The 27,964-nt window shown below is 37.7% G+C and overlaps 1 pseudogene; it reads right to left on the bottom strand.

The window, feature by feature from the left end:
- Positions 1–432: 432 nt before the first annotated feature.
- LOC137726262 (flavonol synthase/flavanone 3-hydroxylase-like) lies at positions 433–27,889 on the bottom strand (annotated as a pseudogene).
- Between the last annotated feature and the right edge of the window lie 75 nt (positions 27,890–27,964).

The following is a 27,964-nucleotide window of genomic DNA, read 5'->3' as shown; positions in this document are numbered from 1 at the left end:
TTCATCTTTTACTTTAAATTGGATACAAAATTTTCATTTGTTCGTTCAACATACAATAAATATAGTGGGTTATTCATTCAAATTTAATCTTGGACACCAAATGAGAATTTGATCATAGACTGGTTGTGAGTTAGAGAGGGATAAGAAGAATGTCGAATCCGACAACAAATCTCAACTTCCATAATCATATACAATCGAGTACAATTTTTCTCATCACCTTGAGTTCAAATTATTATTTCATACAAATATGGTACTCACCACCCACAATTTCACCAACACAAAATAAGGAAATTAAAGAAAAATAAACAAAAACCACCCACTTCATAGTATTTATTTATGGGAGTTTTAACAAAATACTCCTGAGACTGTTCACTTTTAACGAAAAATTACATTTTTACCTTTTTCTGATACTATTTACTACACTTTTATTTGTCATTTTTCATTAAAACTAAAGTTTAAACGGGGATGCTTGTTGAACTTACAGTAAACATACTAGCCATATTTCTTGGTCTTGTACTTTGGTGGATTGTCGGCGTTCACAAGCTGTAAATTAGGACCTACAGCGTGGCCTGCTTGCGGCTCTAATGATACTAGCCATGACATTCTTGTCTTGTCCTTGTTTACGGTGGTTCTGTGCTGGATACCCTTGTACTTTCCATTGCTCATTATATATATCACCACCATTAATTAATTATTCAATTAGGTACTTAATTAATTGACTTATTTAGCTTAATTCCAGGTGACTTTAAAAAAAAATGAGGTTTGGGGTTTGGTCTATTGCTGATAAATGCATGGAAGTGACAGAAATTTGGGACCATTTTCTGTAGGAGCACCGTAATACACGATGGAATGATTCATTTACAGTACCACCTAAATATGTTTGTCTGCTCATGTGGGACCATGATTTTTCAGGGTCAAAGTAAGGTTGAATCGAATACTGTTATTTCAAGAGTTCGATCATGGACTCACTACCAACTCCGGATGGAGCTGTATCAGAGGGAGAAGGGTGCCACCATCACTCTACTATGGGACCCTAGGCGGAGTCCTAGCGACTCCACCAGATGACCATACTTGTTTTGCAAGACACGTGATGTGATCTGGATATGGACACAATCAAATCCTATAAGTCTTAGAGTCCCTACAATCTAGGGATAGGCATGCTCCGCAAGTAATCACAACTCCTAAGAAGATGCAATATCTACTCACTAATATCCTCTAGGATTCTCCCGGCTTAGAACGAGGATTCTATCATAAAAATGTCTCTCTCTTGAATTCTCTTGCCTACTGCTTGACTCTAATATTATTCATTAACTTGACTATCAAAAAGCCTTTTGTAGGTTGCTTAGGTTTACTCAAATTTGTGCCCAACCGCCGCTCACAGAGGTGCATAGATTTGGTTTCAACAATTGGTGCTTTCATTAAAAGAAAATCTATATGCCTCTCAACCAGACCACTTTGCTCTATGGATACCACGTCCAGAAGATCGCTGTTTGATCAAACCATATACCCGAATAGAGAAGAAACCTCTTTCATCGACCAGGTTTGGGACAACGTCCTGAAGGTACACACATCAGTAAAAGTAGTTAAGAGGAACCTGCAAGTCGGAGAAACAATGAAGCTCACCAGGCTAAATGAAAAAATGAAAACTGTAAAAGGTACCTTCATCCGATTTGAAAATTCTACTGTTTGCGCTCCTATAGGAATGACAAATTCACAATAGTTGATCTAGGAAGCCCTCCCAACAGCGTAATTGATAAGACTACGGGAAATTCCAGGACCACTGCCTCCCTAATACCTAGGCATGAAGTCCATCCAGGCATTAATCACATAAGGAGAAGATAATAATATTTCAAGAAAGCGCGAAAGGGAAGGAAAATGACCTAGGGAAAACATTGGATGAAAGATCCCTCAACCAAGCGATAAATTGTTTACCCACCATCCAATGGCACTCTCACCATCAAGCTGCAAATCAAAGACACAATGGTTGGCAGAGTTCTAATCGATAACGGGTCGGAAGTCAACATCCTCTTCAGGAGGTAGCTATAATGATTAGCTTCCTAGATGAAATCAACTTATGAAGGTCCAATGTCCAAACGCTTAATGGAAACCCGCTTAACACTATAGGGACAATACATTTCATGGTTCAAGCAAAACCATCTGAACATCTGATGACTTTCCATGTGATGGATAATTTGCCTCTATACAACGTTATCCTTGGTCGAGAATGGTTACATGCCATGGGAAAAGTCCCCTTTAAAGACCCGTCTCGCTACTCCAAATTGATGCCAACCAAAAAAAGGTTCAATGACAGAGAAACTGAAGGACTTGTGCCGACGGATGAAACCCTTGTTGATGAAAGAAAATCAAAACCTTTACAGGTCTTTCTAAGTGACCTAAAACAAAGTAAATCTCATACGAAATACATGTAATTTGATTCCCTTCCTGAGATATATAGGCAGTCCTCTTCGAACCCAATCGCAACGCCGCTGTTTGTGCAAAGATAAGTCCATGGAGAAATTATCTCCAAACGCCCCATCATAGGCTTATCGTCAAAAGTGATCCCTGATGTAAACTTTTACATACATCATATTTTCTTTAGAACTACATCAGTGATTTGATTTTCCATCTCAGAAATATGTAGGCAATCCTTCTCGGATTCAATCACACCCCTTTTGTCAATCAATTTTACTTTGATCATGAATAAAGAACATTTGTTTGTCTTAAATACATATTTGTTTCTTTATTTTTTCGATGATGCAGGGAGTACCCTACTCGTTCAAAAATAGGGCCCAAACTTTGAAAACTTCACATGAATACAAGTCTAAAAACATTCAAAGTTACACTGTCAGAGGAGCTTTCTTTAGCCCAATCCATCTAGAATGGCTAGCAGCTTGTTAGACTCAAACATGAATAAGTGTGGTAACAACTGGTAGGCTACGGGCACGGGAACATTGCACCTTAACCTAGAAGTTTAATGCACCATCCGGTCTCCGAAATGTTTATGCAACCAGCAAGGTTGTGGGTTATAACATTCCAAACCCGGGCCCTACACATTCAAGGGAATAGTCGAAAGGGCGATTTGGAACTTATCTGAGGGTGGCTCTGAAATTCGACCCCAAGTACGACTACTTCTATCCCAGACTAACTTACTAAGTCAAGTAAGCTCTGCAACACCAAGTGTTAGTAGATTTGAATGGGGCATTTAGATTAGGCAATCCCCAAGAGGAATTTTATTCCAATGGAGCTCCAGTAAGTGAAAATGCTTTGGTTAAGCCAACTAAAGTAGCCTGATCAGAAACGCTCATGCATAGGGTCTAACAAAAGGATTCAAAAAGCATTTTCGACTCACATGTTGATGACCATGTATCCAAAGAACTTTTGTGGAAGATTCACTAGAAATAAACACGCAATATGGACCAGGGAAAACTCATTCTGGCACCACGTTGCAAGTTTTGAGGTAATCGACCTCTGCTTCTACGATGCTATTATGCACGATTTGGACCTTTTATATCTGATGAATGTATTTCAATAAGTGTAGAAGAAAGAGTTTTCTCATGGGTTTAATGTCGTCGAATTCCTAATACCAGAATAATGTGGTATTCCAGATATCACGATGAGAATACTTTATGAATACAAATCTTGGGAGGCAATGTTCCCTGAATCAATGTTTCCAAGAGGAGTTGATGAGCTATGTCCCAAACCTATACTTGTATCCGCTCCGCCACTTATTTCTCAAATAAAGTTCGTTTACTTTAGAGAAATTTATTGGATTAAGATTTTCTCCCCAAGTATAGAAAGAAATGAAAGAAAAAGCTTAGTATTACGACAAAAAGTTTGCGAAAGGGACATTCTCCCTTCCTACTCAGAAGCAAGTGCAAATTAATCCTCTTTCGGGACATCTTTTCCCTTAAATGGAGTAGAGGATTCACCAGAGGCATTAGGTGCCGGATTACCTTCAAGATCACATTCCTTTTGCTTCGCCTCTAAATCTGACATCTCATCCAACAAATGTTGCGGATGAGGAAAGTCTATGTGTTTGATCTCCTCATAGATTTTGAAGACGCTTCAACCCTTAGGGTGATCTTTCTAGGCGTAATCGGTAAGGAGTCTGATGTCGAACCCCTCTTCAAGTAACCTGTTATGATTTTTTTGGAATGCATACATCTAATAGGAATACCTGTTAGTAAGCTACTAAAGGTTCACGATGGGCTTGTTATCGTTGTGATCGACCTCTTGGCATAGATGTTCGACCTCTTTTTTTTATGAGCTTCTTGCTTTTTAGCCCAAACATTTTATTTTGAAGCTAACACACGCTCCGACTCTCCTTTCAAGACAATAAGAGCCTGGTCCGCCTCTACCTTGGCTTGCCTCTTTTACCTCAGCTCGTCTCTAACCTTCTAAAAATTTTCCTTGTAATCCTTGGCCTTTACCTCCTTAACAGTAGCTAGATCAATCTACCGAATTATCTCTTCATCATGAGTGGTATTCAACACTTGTTGCCTGGTATACGCATTCTTTAAGTTCTTATGATTGGGATAACAATCGTTGTTATGTCTCTATTTGTAATCCATTAAGGTTTTGGATCCGTTTTACTTGTTAGAATAGGGCGACCTCCGTCCACACATTAACCTAATACAAGAGGCATATATCAACAAAAAGAAATAAAGGAGAGAAATTCAGGTACCTCATTAACTCCCGTAGCACCACATCATGACACCTTTAAGAGAAGTGTAAGCTACCTTGAAATTGGTAGTGGTAATTGCGACCTTAAGTAGCGCCCGAGCATAATATGTGTTTTAAAGACCATTGACATCAGAAGGCAGAACAACTCAATCAACTAAAAGCTGGATCACAAAGGAAAGACGAGCTATTCCCTTGGACCACGATGGGGAAATCGACGGAGGGCCATACTAGCAGGAAGGTTCATATATAAGCACTTACAAGGGATGGACGAAGGTTGACATCGAGGAAATGGAAGGCAAATCGATTTCGTATGGCATGAATATAAAACTTACTGGAAGAACCAAAGAAAGACAGTAGGTTCTGACTTTGACGATCGGGGCAACACCACAGATAAATGGATAGGAGGTGAAGCAGATGCCTCATTTGCTATAGATAGAAAGGCAAATACAGTAAAAGTTTGTGGCACCAAAATAGTAACCCGTCTATTTCTTTGAATAGGGGTCTCTTCCTCTTATCCAAGACCTTTAGAGTGGATGTTCCTAATCAGTAGTTGGGGCTGAGGAGTCGCAACCAATGAGTGAGAAGAAGAACTATTAGGATGCTTCCACTTATTTAGGACAAGTGACAAGGTCCATGCTAATTTAAAGGAACGAGTCCTTTTATGAGCACTACGAGCATTAACCCACTCTAGCTTTTTTATAGGGAATCTTGAATAATGAAATGTGTCTATATCTTTCCCACGGTTGTCCAAGTTCTTAGTGGAGAACAATAATTTCCAATTGCGATAAACGGTCAGAGGACGAAGCCGGATCTATAGTCCGCTAATATCTCCTTCCTAGGCTCCGTTAACAATTAGTATGTCTTTGAACCAATCCTTGTCATGATAGGGGATGTTTTGAATGTATGTCTCCCAAGCCATACTAGATATAGCCGCAAAATAATAATGGTCATCTGTAAACACGAAAATTCTGTATCGAATGAAATGAGAACACGTGTACAAAGTAGATTTGTATGGATTTGAATTTGTAGGGTTACAATCTCTGTTTACAATTTTCCTCTGATTTAGTCTTCAAATTTGATGTAGATGGTTGATTGTTGATTCAAGGGTCGCAATGACTTGATCTCGGGTGAACGATTGAACGATTGCTTCAAGTTTTAAGCTTGAAAACAATAGATGGCCTTTGCTTCAAAGATGTGGCAAAGATGATGTTGATGTAGGATTTTGTTGATTCAAGGGTCTTGGCAACTTGATCTTGAATTAAACATCGTTGCAAGTTTATGAGCTTGCAACAAAGTCTTGAAGGAATTGGCACGAGTGCTTATTGATTCTTCAAGATGAGTGCTTCGGCTTTGGTCTAGAGAAAGCTTCAGCTTTGATTGAATGTTCTTCGAAGAGAACTTTGGTAGTGTATTAATCTTCAAAGATTTAGCAGATGTTCTTCTTAATGCAAGAATTTTCCGACCCCTATGCTTGTAGGAAAACCTTGTATTTATAGGTTTCTCAATGCTTGCCTTTAGGTGGATTTGGCCTTTATTTGTGTCTTGATTCGTGAGAATTTAGGCATGTTTTGTGTTAATTTCAGCCACTTTACTCCTTTGGCCGAAATTATGAGGTCTTGTTGCCTATTTTGTGAGCAATATTCAATTTTTGCTTGTTTTATGAAGATGCCTTAACTTTCTTTCTGGTTTTAGGACCAATCTAGACCTTAGGCATGTTTTGTGTTAATTTCAGCCACTTTACTCCCTTGGCCAAAATTATGAGGCCTTGTTGCCTATTTTGTGAGCAATCTTCAATTTTTGCTTGTTTTATGAAGATGCCTTAACTTTCTTTCTGGTTTTAGGACCAATCTAGACCTTTTCCCTGAATTTAAAGGGTGTTTCTCCCTTGTGCCCTTTTTTGGGAAGATTTTATACTTCCTTTACTTGATTTATGCCACAGGTCATTAACGACTTGTCCATTTGTGATGAGTCATATGCCACGTGGAGTTTTGTGATGCACCTTTTGTATGCAACGAAATTCACATGTCTACAAATGCCCCCAATGAAGAAATAATTTGTGAAAACTAGTTTATTTGAACAACATCTATGCATGCAATTAATAATTAAAGGTGGAATCATGCTTGTATGCACTTAAAAATAAAACTTTACCCATGAAATTCAAGGCTTAGAAGTTGTGGTGAACCAAGACTTAACTCAAATCTTAAAGAAAAGAGTCGAGAAACTTTTACACCTTTGAAGCACCTCTTTGCATAAGCAAAGGCTAATCACCCAAAAGAGAGAGCCTTTATTCCTTACTTCTTAGCTCTATGGATTTGTTGGAGGACGATGGTTGAATGGATTCTCCAAGTTCCCAAGAAAGGGAACATCTAAGTTTCCATACCAAGGAGGGACTTGAAGAAGAGATGAGCAACCTTGGAGGAGCATTGACACTAGTAAATCCCCTCCAAGGGGGCCGGCCTCCTAGAGACAAAAAGAGAGCTTTTGTTCTCTCCAATTTCCCCAAGAAAGAACCCTAATGAATTTTGGCTATAAAGTCCTTTATATAGTCACTTCACTTAAGTGACAAAAAGAACCAAAAATTTTCATTCATGATATGGCCGACCTTCTAAAGGCTTTGGGCTGTTTAGGCCCTTTTGAGTCTTTAGTCATTAAGTTGTCATACAACTTAAGTTAATGGGCTTGACGGTTCTAAGCCCAATGGGCGTTGAGGTCCACTACTTACTTAAAAGCTAAAACGAACTTATTCGTTTGATTAATTAACATATTAATTAATCCTAGCGGTATGTCATGGCTACCCAAGCTAATCAGAAGAGGTGGAGAACCTATTTAGTTTGGGATTACAATGCAACACGGTCTTTCTCTAATACAATACTCTTGACCACATTGTTTGGTTTGATAGTTTATTCATGTCTACTATCCAATGTGATTCTCTTACTTATATGATTACCTTGAACATGATTTGGAACGACTTCCTAAATCTCATTCATACTCTAGCCAGAGATTCTTAATCATATCATACATAATTCTCCCTCAAACGATTTGAAGGTTAGAGATCCATTGTTGTGCATTCACTTGCCTCCATGGCTAAGTGGCTTAACCCTAACTATGTTGTGGACACTCTTTGACGGAGTGACTTTGACATAGTTAAAGATTAAGGACCTAACCATAAGACTACTATGATGACTCAGGTCAAATGACTACTTTGCATTATCTCAACCATGAGTTTTCATGTGACATGAGTATGAGAACTCCTTGTTGATCACGTTCAGTAGACTCATTATCTATTGAGCACATATATGCTTGTCTTGGTGCCAATCACACCAATGACTCGAGGCCAGTCACTCTCTCTAACAGAAGACATAGCACGTACTGATATTAACGGACTTTCAATGCCCAATTGGCAATCCTATGATCATGAACGTTTAGGATATGTATACGAAAGAAGATGGTTTCATGAATCTAACTTCTTTAGATCACATTCTCCCAATTACATATTCCTTAGACTTATCGTTTAAGCATATAACATTTATATGAGACGACTTTAAACAATAATCTTTGCCCTTTATATTAAACTAGATTAGTTTAACATGTGAAATGTCCGTAAAGTATCATCATATGATTGGCTTTAGGGTAGATTTCCAACAATCTCCCACTTGTACTAGAGCCAATTAGCTTAATCATCAGTGATGATACCTTTTCTGAATTCATTTCAAAAATGGCTGAGTAATAGGCCTAGACAATGGATATCTATATGTTATCCTTAGAAACAACCTTAAGAATAACGACATCACCATTATACATGATTCTCAATCATGTGGTTCAATCTCTTATTTGAGTTCGGATCTTGATGAGACCTTGATTCCCTGGCTTGAGCTATCGCCCCATTAGTGTCGTAGTGTGGGTACACTAGAGACACTTTCTGGTTGGAACTGAATGGAGAGTTCATAGATGAACTTTCCCATCCAAACAACATTGTTGTAAGCTTTTATATGGCGATATATTTTGCATGCATGATGGAACACACTAAAGTCATTATTTATAACATTTCCACCCAAATATCTCTTTAGTCATAATAAAGAGATATCTAATTATCTCCTCATTCAGAATGAAGAGACATCCAACGATGGATACGATATTAGATTCATAATCTAATACATTTATGCTTCCATTGCATTACTCTAATTCTTCCTCATTCTTGAGGAATATATCCTTTAGTATTTCTTAAATACTTAATGACTCACTTGACAGTTGCTATGGTTCTGATCCTGGGCTTGCACTGATATCGTCTTGTATCGATCTTGGTACAACTCATAACAACATTTTTCATACAATATGAAATACGTAAATCACCTTTCTACATATGCATAAGGGATTCTATTTACGCATTATGTTTCTTTGGGAGACAAAAGGGACATTCCCTTTTAAAAGAGCAATTTCCTAGTCTGATTGGAATTGTCCTTTCCTTTGAAGTTTATCATTCGAAAAACTTCCTACATCTATTGTCTATCAATAGGGATTGAGATAATCCAATTATATCTTGAAATCTATCATTATAGATTTCCATCCCATGTATATAGACTATGTCTCCCATATACATTCCATCATTATAGAATGTTTAAAGTCATAACTTTAACGAAGAAGAATTCCTTTCATTTCCAAAATTAATATATCATAAATATGTTCAAATTTAGGAATATGATTCACTCCCACTAATCTTTTGTAAACCTAGTAAACAAAAGGTTCATTTACATCTTTATGAGAAATTAAACGATTTGATCTTTCTCTCATAAGACTCTTATAGCTTCCACTAGCTTGCTAAGATTCATGATGGATGGATCTCTACAACTTACACGTTTTGTGATTCCTAGTCTTAGACATATATTATCATGATTATCTTGATAATGGTTTCGTAAATCCATATTATGTCCAAACATTGAATCACCATTTAGTTGTAGCTAGCAATCTTCAAATTAACAGAAACCAAGACCACATCAAAGATGGTTTCTTCCAAGTCAACCAATCTCGTTGATTGTAGTCACCTTAAGCTACCAATTAGTTATGAAGGTTTCACTATTTCGGGTCAAATGGTACTATACCATTTCCTTCAGTATATGTCGTATATACACTCAATGTAGTCATAAGGATTTTCATTCTTATTTCTTTTGAATTAAGAGGCGTAACTCTATGACATAGTCATAAAGTTCAAACCATTCAACTGAGACAGTTTATAGATCATTCTCGACTACCTTGGAGCTAGTGGTGTAGGAACTAGATTTTTATATTTGTTGATAATCATCCTGTCTCTCAAAGAACCCATTCTTTGAGTTCTATTTTTTGTTCATTTGCTCTATCTTAGGTAAATCCTATTGTAGGATTACAATGAACTACCCAACAAATAACTTTGTTAGTAGGTTTATAGAAGTGATGTCCAAAGGTTAATTTAAGGATATCCCACAAGATTGTTCTCAAACAAATATTGCTTATTAGCACACAACCCCAAATCTTAACACGATTAAGACTTGTCTTTCTTTCCAACTACATCATATGGAGTCATGACAAGTTTGCAAGACCTTCTAATTGACAATCATATTGTCATAGAACTATATATCCTATATATGGGTAATTGATAACATCCTACGAACTACATCTTATTCGAGTTTGTTCTTCTCCCAATGGAGAAAACCATTATCTTATGATGCTACTTTCCTTGATATCTTTCAAGGAAACTCTTCTAAAGTGTTATTTTTCCTTGGATAAAATCTAAGGAGGTAAATACTTTAGACGTCTTACTCATCAACTTACATTCTTGAATTGTTTGAAACCTTTTGCAAAATATTCGGACTTGTGTTTATTCAAAATAAACGATAGTCCAACCGAGAGTGATATTCTGCGAATTCATACAACATGAGTAGTATTATGTTGTGGACAAGTGCCACTAACATCTAAGAGAATTAACCTCAACAACTTTGTGATTCTTTCTTCTGTACAAAAAAATAAAGATTCGAACATTTTGCCTCTATACAATTTTAACAAGAAGGCATTGGATCTGGATCTAATGATCCAAAGCATCCATCTACGACCAACTTGTAATTTATGTTTTAGAGGTGTCACAACTCAGTGGGATTAGTCACTACCTTGCAACCTTTTGGGTTTTAAGCATCATTATATTCTAAATAGTTAACACTACCACATCATCTCTATTATAAAGACAATCAATCAGATTACAATAATCCAATCATTCATTAATAAAGAACAATATTTTGTCAAACAAAACATTCATCCATCTCTTAAAATTATTGTGTCGGAATTAAGTTCCTTATTCAATTTGGAATGTAAAGACAATCTTTGTTTTTCCAATTTCTTTGGTAGTTCATATGAGGAAGTAAGTATTATCTGCTTTCGCAGAGATCTATATTTTATTTACGTTCCAAATGTGAAGTACTTTCTCTTCTCTCATTAATCTTCTACTTCTTATTAGCCACACTTTTACAATGATTGTAAAACATAGTTACTAATACGGAATCAAGCATTCAAGTAGAAGAACCAACTATTTTGAACTATTCAAGAATAATTTACAACACCTTTGAAAGGTGTGTTCTTGATACTTGCAAGACATTTCTTGTAAATACCCCTTCCAAAGTCCATCCTTTCTTAAAGAAAGTTTGTTCCCTTGGAGTTATTTCGCCTTCTTCATTTGACTTCTCCATTGACTACAATAGCCATGGTCCCTTAAACTCCCACTATCTCTCTTGAAACTTATTTCAATTGTGTTATACACATCAAATGATTTTACTTTCAATTCTCCCTTTAGTGATTATACACCTTTAGGGCTTCCATAAACCATGAGTGACACCTAGTAGTATGTCATGGCTACCCAAGCTAACCAGAAAAGGTGGAGAACCTATTCAATTTGGGATTACAATGCAATACGATCTTTCTCTAATACAATACTCTTGACCACATTGTTTGGTTTGATAGTTTATTCATGTGTACTATCCAATGTGATTCTCTTATTTATAAGATTACCTTGAACATGATTTAGAACGACTTCCTAAATCTCATTCATACTCTGGCCAGAGATTCTTAATCATATCATAGAGAATTCTCCCTCAAACGGTTTGAAGGTTAGAGATCCCTTGTTGTGCATTAACTTGCCTCCATGGCTAAGTGGCTTAACCCCAAGTATGTCGTGGACACACTTTGGCAGAGTGACTTTGACATAGTCAAATATCAAGGACCTAACCATAAGATAATTATGATGCCTCAGGTCAAAAGATTACTTTGCATTATCCCAACCATGAGTTTTCATGTGACATGAGTATGAGAACTCCTTGTTGATCACGTTCAATGGACTCATTCTTTGTTGAGCACCTGCATGCTTATCTTGGTGTCAGATACACAATGACTTGAGACTAATCACTCTCTCTAAGAGAAGACATAGCTGATAGGAGCATATTCATGCGACTTAAATGGCTTGTTCTCGTGCATTTACGTTATGTTTCTTTAGTTATTTTAGTACTTTAAGCTATTTTCGTGTGTTTATAGGTCCAAAGGGCTAAAGGAGCAAAAAGATGCATTTTGGAGACTTTTGGAGCACTTTTGGGCTAAGGATGGATAGCTTATGCTTGGCGCCAAAGTGTTGGACGAAATTGAAGACCTAATTGAAGACCAAAGTGTTGGAACCTTGTTCTCTTTAGTTTTAGGACATTTAAAACCTTTCCTAATCCCAATCATGCCATGCATAACACACATCCATTCTAACACATTGTCATTGCACATGCATTTCCTTCATTAGTTAATTCACATGCTCCATACAAATCATCACCACTTATCACTTATCATGACCACATATCATTCACCACTTATCATATCATACATTCATTTATCACTTATCATAATCATTCACTTATCACTTAACATATCATACACTTATCACTTATCATTCATAATCATCTACACATTTCAACCATTTAAAACACATGTACTTCACCTACAACATCCACCTACTTCACCTACAACATCCACCTACTTCACCTACAACCTCCACTTACTTCACCTACAAATGACATAGCCATATGTTCCCTCCACTACTCCTATAAATACCCTTGCATTCATTCATTCATTCACATCTCATTTTCATTCACATCTCACACACAACACTTCCATTCCATTGTACATACCACAACACATCCAATCTTCCCTTTGCCGTGAGTCTCCCCTATAATCCAAACACCATTTTTCCATTTCCCTATTAATCCAAACACCACTCCCCAAACCATTCACACCATCAAACTATCCTTAGACCTTGTGCTACAACAACGAGGAAGAGAAGAGTGCCTAAACGTTCATACAATTCAAGTTTGAGTTGTTGGAATGTTTAGGTGTTTCTTTGATTTCAATGTTTAAATTCAATTCTCTTTGTTTGTACGTATGAGGAATGGAAGAGAAGAGTGCCTAAACGTTCATACAATTCAAGTTTGAGTTGTTGGAATGTTTAGGTATTTCTTTGATTTCAAAGTTATAATAAACTAAACCCCCTTTAGCTAGGGGGTGATTCGAAATATATGTTTATGCTTGCATTTTGATTTGATTAATTCTAATTGCGTTTCATAAGTTGTGGTTCAATTTGTTTAACCGTTTGATTGATAACTTATTTATGAATGTTTATTAAGAATGCGCGCTTAATTTTCATGCATCAATATGACGCTAGAATATAAGTGAGTTTCACCTAATAGTTACGAACTTATATTCACAAGTAGTGGAGGTTGCTTATAAACAATCGCGTTAAATAAATTCTTGGCATAAGTTTCATGCGTATTCCATAGTAACGAATGCCTCGTCAACACTTAAAGTTTTCATGATGCTTAATGATCTTTGATTGTATCTTTATTGTGCTTTTCACGTAAAGGACTTTTGGAGAATGCTGTGAATTGCGTTGCGCTAACCCATCCAATTCATTAACTTAAGGAAAACTTGACGGTTAATTTAAGCGGACCTAATTGACCCGGGGCGTTGAGAATTAATGATTTGTTGAAATGCAATTGGAAATCATTTTTTTATGCAAGTATAACATATGTGGAGATGAACCCCGTAGCTAACTTTCCATCCATTTGTTCTTTCTTTTCTTGTTTCTGTTTTCATGTTTAATTTAACTTGTTATTCAATTATGTTAAACATGTGAAACTAATTTCTTTTTAGTTAGAGGCGAATTTGAAGCCATGGACATATGTTGGTTATGATTTGATTTACTCCAGTTACGAATTCATGAACTTTAGATGTGGGTTACTTTTCTGTTTTGATTAAGAACTTGTTTATGTATGTGGGTTGAGGGTTGACACTTAATTTGCATGCCTAAGACTTGATGCTAGGATATAAGGGAATTTCACCTAATCGTTATGAACTTATATTCATGAGTAGTAAAAATCGCTAGTCACGATTGTGTTTAGTAAACCCTAGGCTGGATTAACATGCGTATTCCATAGTTATGAATGCCTAGTCAATGTTTATGATTTCCGTTGAACTTAATGATCTTTGTTGAATGTCTCTATCATGCGTATTCCATGTGAGAGACTTTGATTAGGAATAATTTGGTTGTAATGCGTATCCCATTCAATCCAATGAATCTAGGGAAATCTGACGGTTAATTTAAGCGGACCTAATTAACTTGGAGCATTGTCATTCATCGTGTGTTGAAGTCATAACTGGGAGTCAAATTATATGCTTATGTTCATGTGTGGATAAGGAACCCTCTAACTAGTTTTTCTTCATTCTATTCCATCAATTTCGTTTGTACAATCTGTTTTGTTTCCAAGTTTCTATTTTAGTTTAATTTCGTCCAAAACCAATCCCCCATTTATTTTAAAGTGTTAGATTAGTTAGAAATACATTTATTTTGTGTTTTTACGTTTTTTTGAGTCAAATCCAAGTGATTAACAATCCCTCCTAATCCCCGGTCCAGAACGATCCCTACTTATACATATACTACAATTTGACGAAAAGAGGGTTTAATTTGTGTGCGTATAAATCTATGTATCAATAGCACGTACTGATCTTAACGGACTGTCAACACTCAATTGGCAATCCTATAATCAGGAACATTTAGGATATGTATACGAAAGAGAATGGTCTCATGAATCTAAGTTCTTTAGATCAGATTCTCCCAATTACATATTTCTTGGACTTATCGTTTAAGCATATAACATTTATACGGGACAACTTTAAACAATAATCTTTGCCCTTTATATTAAACTAGATTAGTTTAACATGTGAAATGTCCGTAAAGTATCATCATATGATTGGCTTTAGGGCATATTTCCAACACCCACTTCAAGGCGCGTTGTAGGAATGTGCTTGTCACATTTAGAAAATGTGTTTTGAAGTCCTGCCATGTGAATGTTCTAACTCAAGGGTGGACTTGATCTTGAATTAGCTTGCTTCTTCAAGGGCCGTAGAGGCATATTTCTTGAATTGCAATAATGAATTTCGTCAAGGGCCGTTGAGGTGTATTTCTTGAACGAAACATTTCTTGAAGGGCCGTTGAGGCTTGGTCTTAAATAGAGGTGATGAATTTTGTCAAGGGCCGATGAGGCGTATTTCCTGAACGAAATGACATTGTTTCTTCAAGGGCCGTAGAGGCTTGATCTTGAAAGAAATTTTTGAAAATGGATAAATCGGCACCTACTTCATGTGTGTATTGACTTTCCATAATTGTGACAAAATACATGCGGCACATTTTGAATTTTTTTTCTGTGGTTGCAGGAAAAAATGTTTTCCTTCCTTCAATAAGAATCCCCTTCAATTTTGGTAACGAATGTGACTTCCTTCAAAGTGTTGGAAAGCTTTTGTGATTTCCTTCAAGGTTTTGGAAATATGTAATGCTTATCCTTGGGTGTGTAGGATTTGCATTTTTCACTTTCCCTTTTTTCTTTTCTTCCCTGTGGCAAGGAGGACAATTTTTCTTCCTTTCTTTTTTGATCCCCACGGCAAGGGGAAAATTTTTCTTCCCCTTATTTTTTTTTTTTTTTTTTTTTTTGTGTTTCTTATTTTGATTTCCATGGCAAGAAAGGATTTTTTTTTTCCTTTCCTTTTTTTGATTTCTTATAGCAAGGAGGAGCATTTTTCTTACCCCTTTTGATTCCCCATGGCAAAGAGGTATTTCTCCTTTCCGTTTTTGTTTTGTTTTGGGAAACATGTCATCTAACTTGCACGCCTAGTTTGAGGTTGATTTCCCTTTTGAAAAATTCTGTAAAAATAGGAGAAACATAGCTTTATCCCTTATATTTTCAGGCATATACCACATGCCACTAGAAAAAATCGGGAAGGCCTTCAACTTTGCATTGTCCTATAGCTGCGTAATCTGGATGGGAAAGCAACTTCTGCGGGAATGATTTTGAAAACTAGAAAGTTTGGCTTTAGGGAAAATTATGAAATTTGGACACAATGATCCTCAGCCACTTAGCTTCCTTCTGCAATTAGCCCTGCATCAAAACTCTTCCGAAAAGTTAAATTATTACCAAAAATGTCCTGCCTGTGCAGATTGGCTGAAACTTGCCCTTTTTTTTTCTTTTTTGCTTGGAAATTGATTCCTTATTTTGGTGGGAATGTGCTTCCTTGTTTTGACTTTCCCTTTTCTATTTGGGTATATATTTCCCTCATAGCATTAGGAAGCAATATATCCCTATTTATAGGACAATTGGGTGTGCATTTTTTTCACACACAATTGCTTGTCATGGACTACCTTGAAGCTTTTGTCGTGGGTTTGCTACTGCTGTGCCCTTTTTGCAGCTTGGAGCTTGTTGCAATGCGTCACTTTTAGTATGTGGGGTTCTGCAAAAGACTGTAGCAAGTTTATGCTGTGTAGTGCCTTTTGGTCACAACTTTCCTTGGTGGTGACGTTGTCATGCTTCTTACCACTGCTTGGAACTTGTTGCAGTGCGTCACTTTAACTATGTGGGTTTGTACAAAAGACTATAGCATTTTTACGTTGTGTAGTGCTTTTTGGTCACAACTTTCCTAGGTAGTGACGTTGTCGTACAGTGCAAGAAATTGCTTGCGTAATCGCTGCGGGTTGCATAGTGCAATTGCATAGCATTTTGGTTTTCTTTGCTACTATAACACACTTCAAAGGACCAACTTGTAGTTGCCTTCTTCGTCGTGCAGTGCAAGAAACTGCTTGCATAATCATTGCAGGGTTGCGTGGTGCGATTACGTAGCGTTTTGGTTTTCTTTGCCACTATAGTGTGCTGTGAAAGAACATCTTGTAATTGTCGTCTTTGCTGTGATTGATCAAGCTTGTGGCTAATTTTCTTTTATCATCGTGACTTCATTATCATTATCCTTCAACATTCACATGGTTCGTCTTGCATGACTTTTGTTTTGGCGAAATAAAAAAACATTTTTTTCTTGCCGTGCCCCTATGCTTATGTTGCCTTATTTGTTTTCGTTGCAACCATGGTATCTTTCAAGTACTTTATGAACAATACCATCACCATTCTTGCGAAGGAAGGCAATCCGCAAGACAGAGGAACTACATTGAAGCTTTGCATTATGTTAACTGGCCCTAAGGCGCTTGTTCTTCCTACTAAAGATAACCTGATGCACATCAAGTCGTGGTCTTCTGAAGTGTCTTAGGAGGTGATGGATTTTGATCAACCAACTCCGAAGAAAAAGGTGTGTACATCAAGGATTCTTGGTGATCGTATCCATAGCGGAGCTATGACTTGAAGTGGCGCCTTGTCAACTACTGGAGAAGCCACCTATGTTGAGTTTTAATGAGAGTGGCCTAAAGATGTCTTGAGCTTATCCAAAGATATGCTTACCAACGTGGGCCTTTATCACACTGTGTACGCATATTTGTTTAGCTACAATTGTCATCCTTCCGTCATTCATGCGTTCTTCAAGAATTCGTGTTCAGTAACCAACACACTTCGCACAGCTCAAGGGGAGATGTCGATTTCACTTTAGGATCTTTACAAGATAAGAGGTTTGTTGATCCAGGGGAAATTTTATAAAGAGGTTGGTCCTAGCGTGGAGGAGTTTTCTCATCACAACAACCAAGGATTGCTTGTGAGTTGCCGCTATTTGTTTTGGGCGTACCATAAGCTTTCCTAGAAGGCTAAGGGTAAGTCAAGCGTGAAGATTTTTTCATGGAACCGATTTTGGCACTGGGATGCTATAAAGTACAAAAGGCATTCGAAGAAAAATGGCCGCAATAAGACAACTAAGCTAAAGGAAGACTTAGATTAGTCAGGTGCCATTGGTCCAGCTAGATGCCGTATCATTGCTAAGATGAGAGCATTTGAGGATCTTGGCATAGCGTTAGAGCATTTGAAAGAATCTTACCTAGCCGTTTTCTTAGCTTATTGGCTTTGTAAGTTTGTTTTCCCCAAATACGACGTCAACTTTATCCATTATGGAGTCTTCAAAGTTGCTAGCAAGATGGCTGTAGGCGAATCTTTTGGCCTTGCTATTCCAGTTTTAGCCAATATTTACAATGGCCTGAGTGTTGTTTCGAACTCGGCAAGCATCAAAGATCATGCCGCGGTACTTCCTTACCACTATATGTAGGGTTGGTTGGGTAAGTACTTTGGCATTCATTTTTCTTCATTGACTTTAGACAAGCCAAGGCATTCTTACCAACTTCAGTTAAGCCAGGGCCTTTGATGACGAAGTATTCTGGCGTTTTTCCGCGAAGAGTCTTGATGATTCACAAGCGCAAACGCTGTTTAGAAGTTATGATGGCTTGAGGATGGACCACCTAGTGAGAGTTGGCTTGGGGCGGCAAGGTCTTGTAGATGACTCGTAACTTTGTTCCTCTGACTTGTCTTATCTTACGAGTCTTTGCTCTGGGTATATTTCTTTATGGTAAGGAGACTGATGCATCATTCAGCCATATAGCCCTTATCGTTTCAGCAGGTAATTTGGTTTTGTCTAACATATGCTAGGCAAGCTGAAGGAAAATATGCAGCCGAAATCCTTGCAAGCTGTGCATATGCATTAGGAGTCTTGTACCCGTGCATGTACAAATGCTTCTATTACTTTGCTTGCCAAAGATGAGTTTAAGAGCAATCCAATGACCCGTACCTACGTAGGTCAGTGGTCAAAAGTGGACTGTGACGACTTGGGTACAGTAAATGGTACCAATTCTTCTCATTCACGCAATAATACGCCAAGATAGGGTTGTTCTTCGATTTCTGTGTAGCTGGCACCTCTTGATTTTGCGAGTGTAGCGTATTTTCAAGATGGACCTAGGGTTTTAGCTCATCAATGTCCGTGCTTGCCTTCTCAACAATTGGATGCTTCTGAAAAGGTGGGTGACGAAGTTGATTCGCACAAAGATGAACTTGTTATGCAGCAGCGTCAACAAGTTTTGAACAAGCGACCGTGTAAAGGTGTTTTGGACGACAATCATGCCAATTTTCATCATAAGAAGAAGAAAGTGTGTAGTCCTCCTCAATTTGACTTGGCGAATATGGGCGCTCATTACTTTACGGAGATGTTGTTTGGAAGCAGTCCACCTACAAATTAGGAGATTGAGGACCCACCCAATGTAGAGCTTGCTTGGAATCTGCCAAATTGCCCAACCTTGCCGTGTGTAAGTGAAGGGACGCAGAAGCCTGTCATGTGTCCAACTCCTTTGCCAGCTAACTCTGAGATCTTTCTGAGAAGACCGAACTTTAATGGCACTGAGCATTTTATCCATCGCATCAAACTTCGCATGGCCATGGATCTTAAAAGCCATATTGAGAAGAGGATTTTCAAGTGCCCATTAGAGGACCTTGCTTTGCTCGAAGAGGTCTTGTCAAAGCTTGTTTATGCGATTGACAATCTTAACGTTGATTCCTCACTCTTGAAAGTCAAGATTGCCGTACTTATGGCTACATCAACTGAGTATTCTTCCTTGCATGCTATTTCCTTGCAAAAATTGAGTCCAGAGATTAGAGCTCAACAACTTACGGCAATAGACTTATCAATTGCCTAAGTTCGGTCTTTTCAGCAAGCTACTTCAAAAGGTTATCAAGTCATAGGGACTTCTTTGGCTTCTATCTAGGGATGGCTAGAAGCATTGGCACGTGAGCGAGAGCAGTTGGAAACCAAAGCGTCTCGACTTCAAGGTGTTCTCTCGGAGCAAGAAGCTACACTTTCCCAGCATCAAGAGGAGATTTTACGCCTAGAGCAAGAGAAGGGTGCGGTTATGGAAGTGCCAATCCTGTCTTTTACTAATGTAAAGACTTTGAAGACTTTGGAAGGTTTGCTTGAAAATCGTCGCCATAGTTTTAGAGACATAGCTTTCAAGAATGTCTTCCATTTTTATGCTTTAAGCCTTCTTTACTTTTGCTCATTTTTGTAATAAGGCTTTGTAGCAAATTTTTTTTTTCTTTAAAGAAATAATGTATTCATATTTGAATTTGCTCTTTATTCTTCAAAGTGTTTGTGTCTTGTTGTTGATGTAACTGTACTTGAAGTTTTGAAGTTTCAAGTTGCCTACGTACCCTTGGTTCAGGAGGGATAAAGTCATGACGTAGTTCAAATGAGTGATGGATGTTGGCAATTTTAATGGTGATTTATGATGGTGATTTCTTTTTTTTTTTTTTTTTTTTTTTTTTTTTTTTTTTTGTGTTTTGTCTTACATAGTTTATGCTCTTGAGGGCCAAGAGCGTTGGGTGTCACCTTTTAAGCTTGTGCAAACAAGGAGCGTTGTGTGTCAATTGGTGTCGTTTGCAATTTAGACTCATGCAAGTGATGAGCGTTGTGTCATTTGCAGTTTTGGCTCGTGCAGGCAAGGAGCATTGTGCCGCTCAGAAGTAGAAGCGCTTCAAGAATCTACCGTTGATGGGGCCAATCTTCAAGTCGTTTTCTGCCACGATTGAGTAGGCGCCATTGATGTAGACTTCTTATATTATGTAAGGTCCATCCCACTTTGATGTGAACTTGCTTTTTGTCTTGTGAGTTGTGATGATGGGCCTTCGTAATGCTAAGACAAGATCTCTAGTTTGGAAAGACCTTGGGTGGACCTAATTGTTGAATGCCTTGGATAGCTGTGCTTGGTAGCATTCTAAATGTTGTTGAGCTTCGAGCCTCTTTAATGTGGGGATTTGGTAGCATTCCAAATGTTGTTGACAGCGTTTTGTTGAATGCTTCTGCATGACCGTTGGTCGAAGCATGATACATAGAAGACTTGTGCTGCTTGAACTTGTATTTGTCGCAAAGGTCATCCACGAGTCGGTTGGAGAATTGTTTTCCATTGTCAGTGATGATGTAGCGAGGCACACTATATTGGTAGATGATATGCTCCTTGATGAAGCGGACGACAGTTTCCTTCTTGACTTCCCTTAGAGGTACGACTTCAGCTTACTTGCAGAAGTAAACCATTGCGGCTAGGATGTAGGCCTCTCCGGCAGATGATTTTGGTGCGATTGGTCCCACAAGGTCCAATCCCCATGCATTAAATGGCCATAGAGATGGCAATTCAAACCGTTAAACCCAATAATTGTGGATAACCACCCGAATGGAGCGGATTTGGATATGAAAATTTGGTCATATTATGGATATGGGGAAAACCGTGAACTTTAATCAGTTATGGTTTTGGATATGGTTATAAAGGTCACCAATCCGTATCCGTCCCTAAATCCGAACTGCATAATATATAATATATAATATAATAGTTTTTGTAACATATATATATATATATATATATATATATATATATATTGTATTTGAGTGAAGCTATACCATCATTACCATATTCATTATTCACCGCATAATGTATAATATAATAGTATTTCACTCAAAAAATATAATAGTATTCAATGAACCCTATACTATATTCTTTATACGTCAAACGCTATACTATATTCATTATGCATCAAACATAATGCTTATGGGAGATATCAACAGATCACATCATTAATGTTTTATTCAATGTTCTTATATTTATACCCTACAAAATTTATTTATTGTTATGTTTTTTATTTTAATATTATTAGACATGGCTATTTAATGACAAAATTAATATTCACTAAATTATTGTTCGCCAATTGGATGAATATAATTTTTGATGAAGATGGCTATCCGTTAACCGATAGAAAATCCGTTACCTAGTGGGTATGGTTATGGATAATCCCCGATGGTTATTTTGCGGTTATGGATATGGTTAATTTTCATGGTTATGGGGATGGGTATAGCATTTCCGTCCCCAAACCGAGCCGTTGCCATCCCTAAATGGCCATGAAGCAACCGTAGGGTCTAATGGCTTGGGCGGTTGATGTATGCAATTAGCGTGGATTTGGCAGGCTTGGTACCTTTTGGCGTGCTCTAGGCAATCCTTTACCATGCTTAGCCAGTAATAGCCCATTCTTTTGAGCTAGAAGTGTAGCTTTAGTCCAGATTGATGTGCTCCGCATACGCCTGAGTGTGCTTCTTCCATGGCTTGATTGGCCTATTCCTTACCTAAGCATCTTAGAAGTACTCCTTCAAAAGAGCGTCGGTAGAGTGTTTCTTTGTAGTAGAGGAAGCAGGGCACGCATCAACGTATTTCAGAGCGGTGTCTAGGATCGTCTAGAAGCTTTTCATGCTCCACGTAGTCAATCAACGGCTATCTCCACTCTTCAGTGTCAACTGGAAGTACTGAGGTGACGTTTGTATCATCTAGTAGCATTTCAGTGATGAGCAGGATCACCCATCTTTGGCAAACTGGCATGTCTGCAACTTCGTCTTCTCCTAGCGCCATACTTGAGGCTAAGTTAGTGAGAGTGTCTGCTATTTGATTTGATTTTCTTGGCATATGTTCTAGCGTCACAGCCTCAAACTTTAGTAGTTGTTGAGTTGCTAGCCGGAAGTACGGGATAAGATCATCTTTCCTCACTTCATATTCAGTTAAGAGTTGATTGATTATGAGCTTGGAGTCGCTATACACTTCTAGCGTTGTGATTTCCATGTTAATCGTCATTTGGAGTCCAATAATTAGCACTTGGTACTCAGCAACGTTGTTAGAGCACAGCTAGCTTAGTCGGAAAGAATAAGGTAGTATTTATCTTTGTGGTGACATGAATACTATTCCTGCCCCAGCTCCATCTGCTCGTGCGGATCCGTTGAAGAACATTGTCTATGTCGGGAAGATGTCGACGTGGAACACCTCTTCTTTAGCCAAATCGTCTGAGATTTTCCAATCGGCTAGGATTGGATGATTGATAAAAAAAAGTCTGCTAGCACTTGTCCCTTGACAGCTTTAGCTGGAACGTAGATAATCTAGTATTGATTAAGGAGCAACGTCCATTTTGCTAGTCGCCCTGTCAAAACTGGCTTGGACATGATGTATTTGACCGGGTCAGCTTTGGCAATCAGGTGGATGGTGTAAGCATGCATGTAATGTTTAAGCTTTTGAACAGCAAAGACTAAGGCAAAGCACATCTTCTCGATTGGTGAGTAGTTGAGCTCGGCATTAGTGAGTGCTCTTTCCTTTTGGTCTTCATTTTCTTGTGCTAAGAGTGCTCCAATGAACCATTTTGTACAACAACGTATAAGATGAGAGGTTTTCCAGGCATAGGAGCTCCTAAGACAGATAGGCTTGCCAGGTATCTTTTTATGTTTTCAAATGCCTTGCGGCATGTATCATCCCATATGGATGAAGCGTCTTTCAGCATGTATCATCCCATGTCGACTGAAGGGTTGACAGCGTCCAGCAAGGTTAGAGATGAAGCGCGTAATGAAGGCTAGCCGTCATTGTAGACATTTTAGCTCGTGTAGATTCTTTAGCTCAGACATGCTTTGAATAGCTTTAATATTTGATTGGTCTACTTCAATGCCATGGTGTTTGTCAATGAAGCCAAGTAACTTCCTAGAAGTGATGGCAAATGTATACTTCAACAGGTTCATTTTGAGGTTGTAGTGTTGTAGTTTGTCGAACACCATTCGTAAATCCTTCAAGTGATTGGATCTCTTCTTGGTCTTGACAACTGCATCGTCTATGTAACATGCTACATTTTTGTGCAACATGTCATTGAAGATCCTTTGCATTGTGCATTGATATGTAGCTCCGGCGTTCTTCAAGTCAAAGGGCATTACCTTGTAGCAATAAATACCTACTGGAGTGCAGAAGGCTATTAATTCCTCATCTTCGGGAGCCATGCGGATTTGATTGTACCTGAGGAGCTGTCCATGAATGATAGTGCCTTATAGCCAGTGGTTGCGTCCACCAAGATTTTGATGAATAGCAAGGGAAAGTCGTCATTCAAGCAAGCATCGTTGAGGTCATAGAAATCTACGCAAACACGTATTTGTCAAGATTTCTTAAGGAAAAATGACGATGTTGGAAATCCATTTAGGATATTACACCTCTCAAATGAAGCCTACTTTGATCAACTTGTCAATCTCGAGGATCAGACGACGGTGCAGATCAGCGTAGATATCATGACTAGGTTTTCACCAGGCGTTACAGTCGTCCAAAATATCAAGGTGCTCTTCAATGAAAGACTCACCTTCTTCTCGATTATGAACTCTTGTCAAATGAAGATTATAGGGGGAGAGCTTAATTGGTTTGGACTTCTTGCTTTAAAAACACATGAGAAAAGATTCAAAAGAAAGGAAAAATTTTGAAATAAGTACATATAAAAAGTTGGAGTTTTTTTTTTTTTTTTTTTTTTTTTTGACAAGGAAAGTTTGTAGTGGAGTGGAAAAGTAAGATTCGAGGATATATAGGCATCATTTGGTGGAATCATCTAACCATTGAATTCAGATCAACTTGTCTTGGGATCAATAGATCTGATAGCTAGGGGATAAACAAAGAATATCAGAGAACATTTCTCGTTTCTCGTGCACAAGCATCAAACGTGACATTTCATCATTACGAACTTTATGGCATGTTACACGAACGTACACGTCTGAATTCAAAATGATGCCACATCAGTGTTAGAGGTCACCTCACATTCATGAAGACTAAACAGTACGTATTCTAGCTTACTCCAAAAGGTATGGTCTCTGGTAACAATCCATCGTCAAGGGGAATGGGTTTCCTCTCAAACGGATAGTTAGGGGAAATTATGGGACCATGATTTTCCAGGGCCGAAGTAAGGTTGATCAGCATACTGTTACCTCATAAGTCCGGTCATGGACTCACCAACTCTAAGTGGAGTTGTATTAGACGGAGAAGGGTGCCACCATCACTTTACTGCAAGACACTAGGCGGAGTCTTTGCGACTCCACCGGATGACCGTACTTGTTCAGCAAGACACATGGCCTGATCCAGATATGGACACAATCACATCCTGTAAGTCTTAGGGTCCTTACGATTTAGAGTCCGTACAATCCAAATATGGACACTAGGAGGAGTCTAAGAGAATGCAATATCTACTTACTAGATATCCTCTAGGATTCTCCTGGCTTAAAACAAGGATTGCATCCTAAAAAGGTCTATCTCCCACAGTTTAAATACACCTGTCTAAGGTTCACCTACGGTAACGCAATCTATAGACTTGAATTCTCTTACCCACTGCTTGAGTCTAAAATCATTCACTAATTGGACCATTAGAGAGCCTTTGGCCGGCACACCCCCTCCCCCTAGCCTAAGGCTTGCTCACGGTTGTTTTACTGTTTTTCAGGTTGCTCAGTTTTACAAGGATTTGTGCCCCACCGCTGCTCACGGAGGTGAGTAGATTTGGTTCCAACAATTCATGTATATGCATTGCTGTGTAAAAATACAAATTTTATTTGGGTTTTTATAAATTTAGAGTTTATAATTTGAGATTTTTGAAGGGTAAATAACAATCGTTATAAAAGTCTAAAACTTGTTAAGAGTTTGCTTGTTTGTTTGGTTTTTTTTTTTTTTTAGCAAACAATATTATTTACACTAAGGGGGAAATGATAAACTTAGACTCATAATAAGCTAGCAATACCACTAGACCGTGAGTTTAAAACTTCTCACTTATAAATGAAAGAATACCACTAGACCATGAGATTAGTTGATGGACTGAAGAGCATTAGGGATGTTATAATTACGTGGGTTCCTATTAAATAGTTTATATAAACGTACCTTCATCTGATAACGAATGTGAATGACAAGGTCATTAGGGATGTACTTAATGTCGTGCCACTGGCCATCTCTGCAGGCTTGGAGGCCTTGAACATCGTTGGGGACGAGAATGGTGACAGTTGACATGTCGGTATGAGCCACCACTCCAAGGGCAAAATCCGGGCGAGGACATGGTGGGTAGTAGTTAATTTTGAGAAGGTACTCCAAGTTATCACCACCCGCAGCCTTCTTTAACTCCTGTCCTTCAAGCCCCAACCCTAAAGATAGCATCTAGAACAACTTGTCCACCACCTTGTGCTTAGCATACTCCTCGTTAGCTTCCCTGTACCCCATCAAATTGAAAATAGTTAATGTTTAATCACTTTCGCATTCACTCCAATATTGTAAAAAGGAGAGGTGTTAGCAATGTTACATCTATGTGATAACCGAAGGAATAAGAGTGGCCCATTAGAATAAAAGAATATTTTTTTCATTTTACTCATTTGTTTTTTTTTTTCTTAGGAAAAAAATTACTTTTAAATTGTTACTCATCATAGGAATCCACCGCCTACTCTAAAAATTAGTTTAACTTTTTTATCTTCACTTTAACAGTACTAAGGAGTACAAGATGATATTTTTTTAGGATAGTGAAAATGACATCTTCATATTTTTGCTAATATTATTTTTTTTCAAAGGAAAAGGGATCCTTTTCGGATTCCTTCAACCAAATCCTCTCTATCAATCAATTTGGACCATTAAAATCTGATCCAACAGCTAAAAATAAGAAATCTCTTTAAAAGTTATAATAATTTTAACCATTAGAAATGATTGATTAATAGGAAAGATTTGATGGAAGAGATCCGAAAATGATCCTTTTCCTTTTCATAAAGCCAGGCTTGGAAGCAAAAGCCTCTGTGCACCTGTCGTTGATAATGGTTTGGCATTTTTTTTTCTGTCGATGATAATGGTATGTTAAGTAATCACAAAAAATTAAAAAATAAAAGTGATAATGTGTTGTGTTCTTGTCGTATTACTTTAATGTTCTATACTAAAAAATTATAAATTAAAGTGATAGTGTGTTGTGTTCCTATTGTATTACTTTAATGTCCTGTACTAAAAAAATAAAAATGAAAGTGATAGTGTGTTTGGCATTTTTTTTCTGTCGATGATAATGGTTTGGCATTTTTTTTCTGTCGATGATAATGGTATGTTAAGTAATCACAAAAAATTAAAAAATGAAAGTGATAGTGTGTTGTGTTCTTGTTGTATTACTTTAATGTTCTGTACTAAAAAATTATAAATTAAAGTGATAGTGTGTTGTGTTCTTGTCGTATTACTTTAATGTTCTGTACTAAAAAATTATAAATTAAAGTGATAGTGTGTTGTGTTCCTGTCATATTACTCTAATGTCCTATACTAAAAAAATAAAAATGTCCCCATTAGATAATTGAACTCAAAATTTTCAACTATTGCATGGTATTTTGCCCTGTACTGTATACTATTTTTTAACTCACCCAGTAATCTTCATTAATAAACAAAATAACGTGTGAAATTTGTCAAATTGTAAATACATCACGAACTAAAGAAATTATGGCAATTGTATACCTTTCTATCAGATACATCCATTGATAGTTGACGGGTCCGACTAGAAGTGCCACATCTGACAAGTGAATCATGACATAGATCATGCTTGTGAAGAAAGTTGGAGGAAATATTTGTTCAAACTTGCATAGCTTCAATAATATCGTCGCATAACTGTTTAACATCAAACTTGCACAAAGATCTTGCAGTTAATTGAGAAAAATATCTTGCCAAGACCATAATCGGCTTCACCACATCTTCAGGCAAGAGGTGTCAAATTCCCACTAGGAGAAGGCATTGAAGTATTACATGACAATCATGACTCTTGAGGCCTTAAAATTTGCCTCCATCTACGTTTGTGCAACGGCCGATGTTTGAAGCATACCCATCCGGAATCTGTACAGAAGATAGAAACTCCAAAAACTCTTTCCTCTTATCAGGTTTCACCGAAAACGATGCAAGATTCTTTCTGGCTATGTCTCCGTCCCTCGTCATCCATAAACTTGGCTTAATGCCCATTTTTTCCAGATTGATCTGAGCTTTTATTGTGTCCTTTGTTTTTTCCGTGATGTCCAGTAGAGTTCCAATCAGTGTATCAAACACATTTTTCTCAACATGCATTACATCAATGTTGTGTCTCAATTTTAATTTGGACCAGTACGGGAGCTTGAACAACCTCGTCTTGTGTGTCTAGTT

The sequence above is a fragment of the Pyrus communis genome, chromosome 1 (assembly GCF_963583255.1).
Source record: "Pyrus communis chromosome 1, drPyrComm1.1, whole genome shotgun sequence".
Taxonomy (NCBI): Eukaryota; Viridiplantae; Streptophyta; class Magnoliopsida; order Rosales; family Rosaceae; genus Pyrus; species Pyrus communis.
This window is presented reverse-complemented; position numbering and strand designations above follow the sequence as displayed.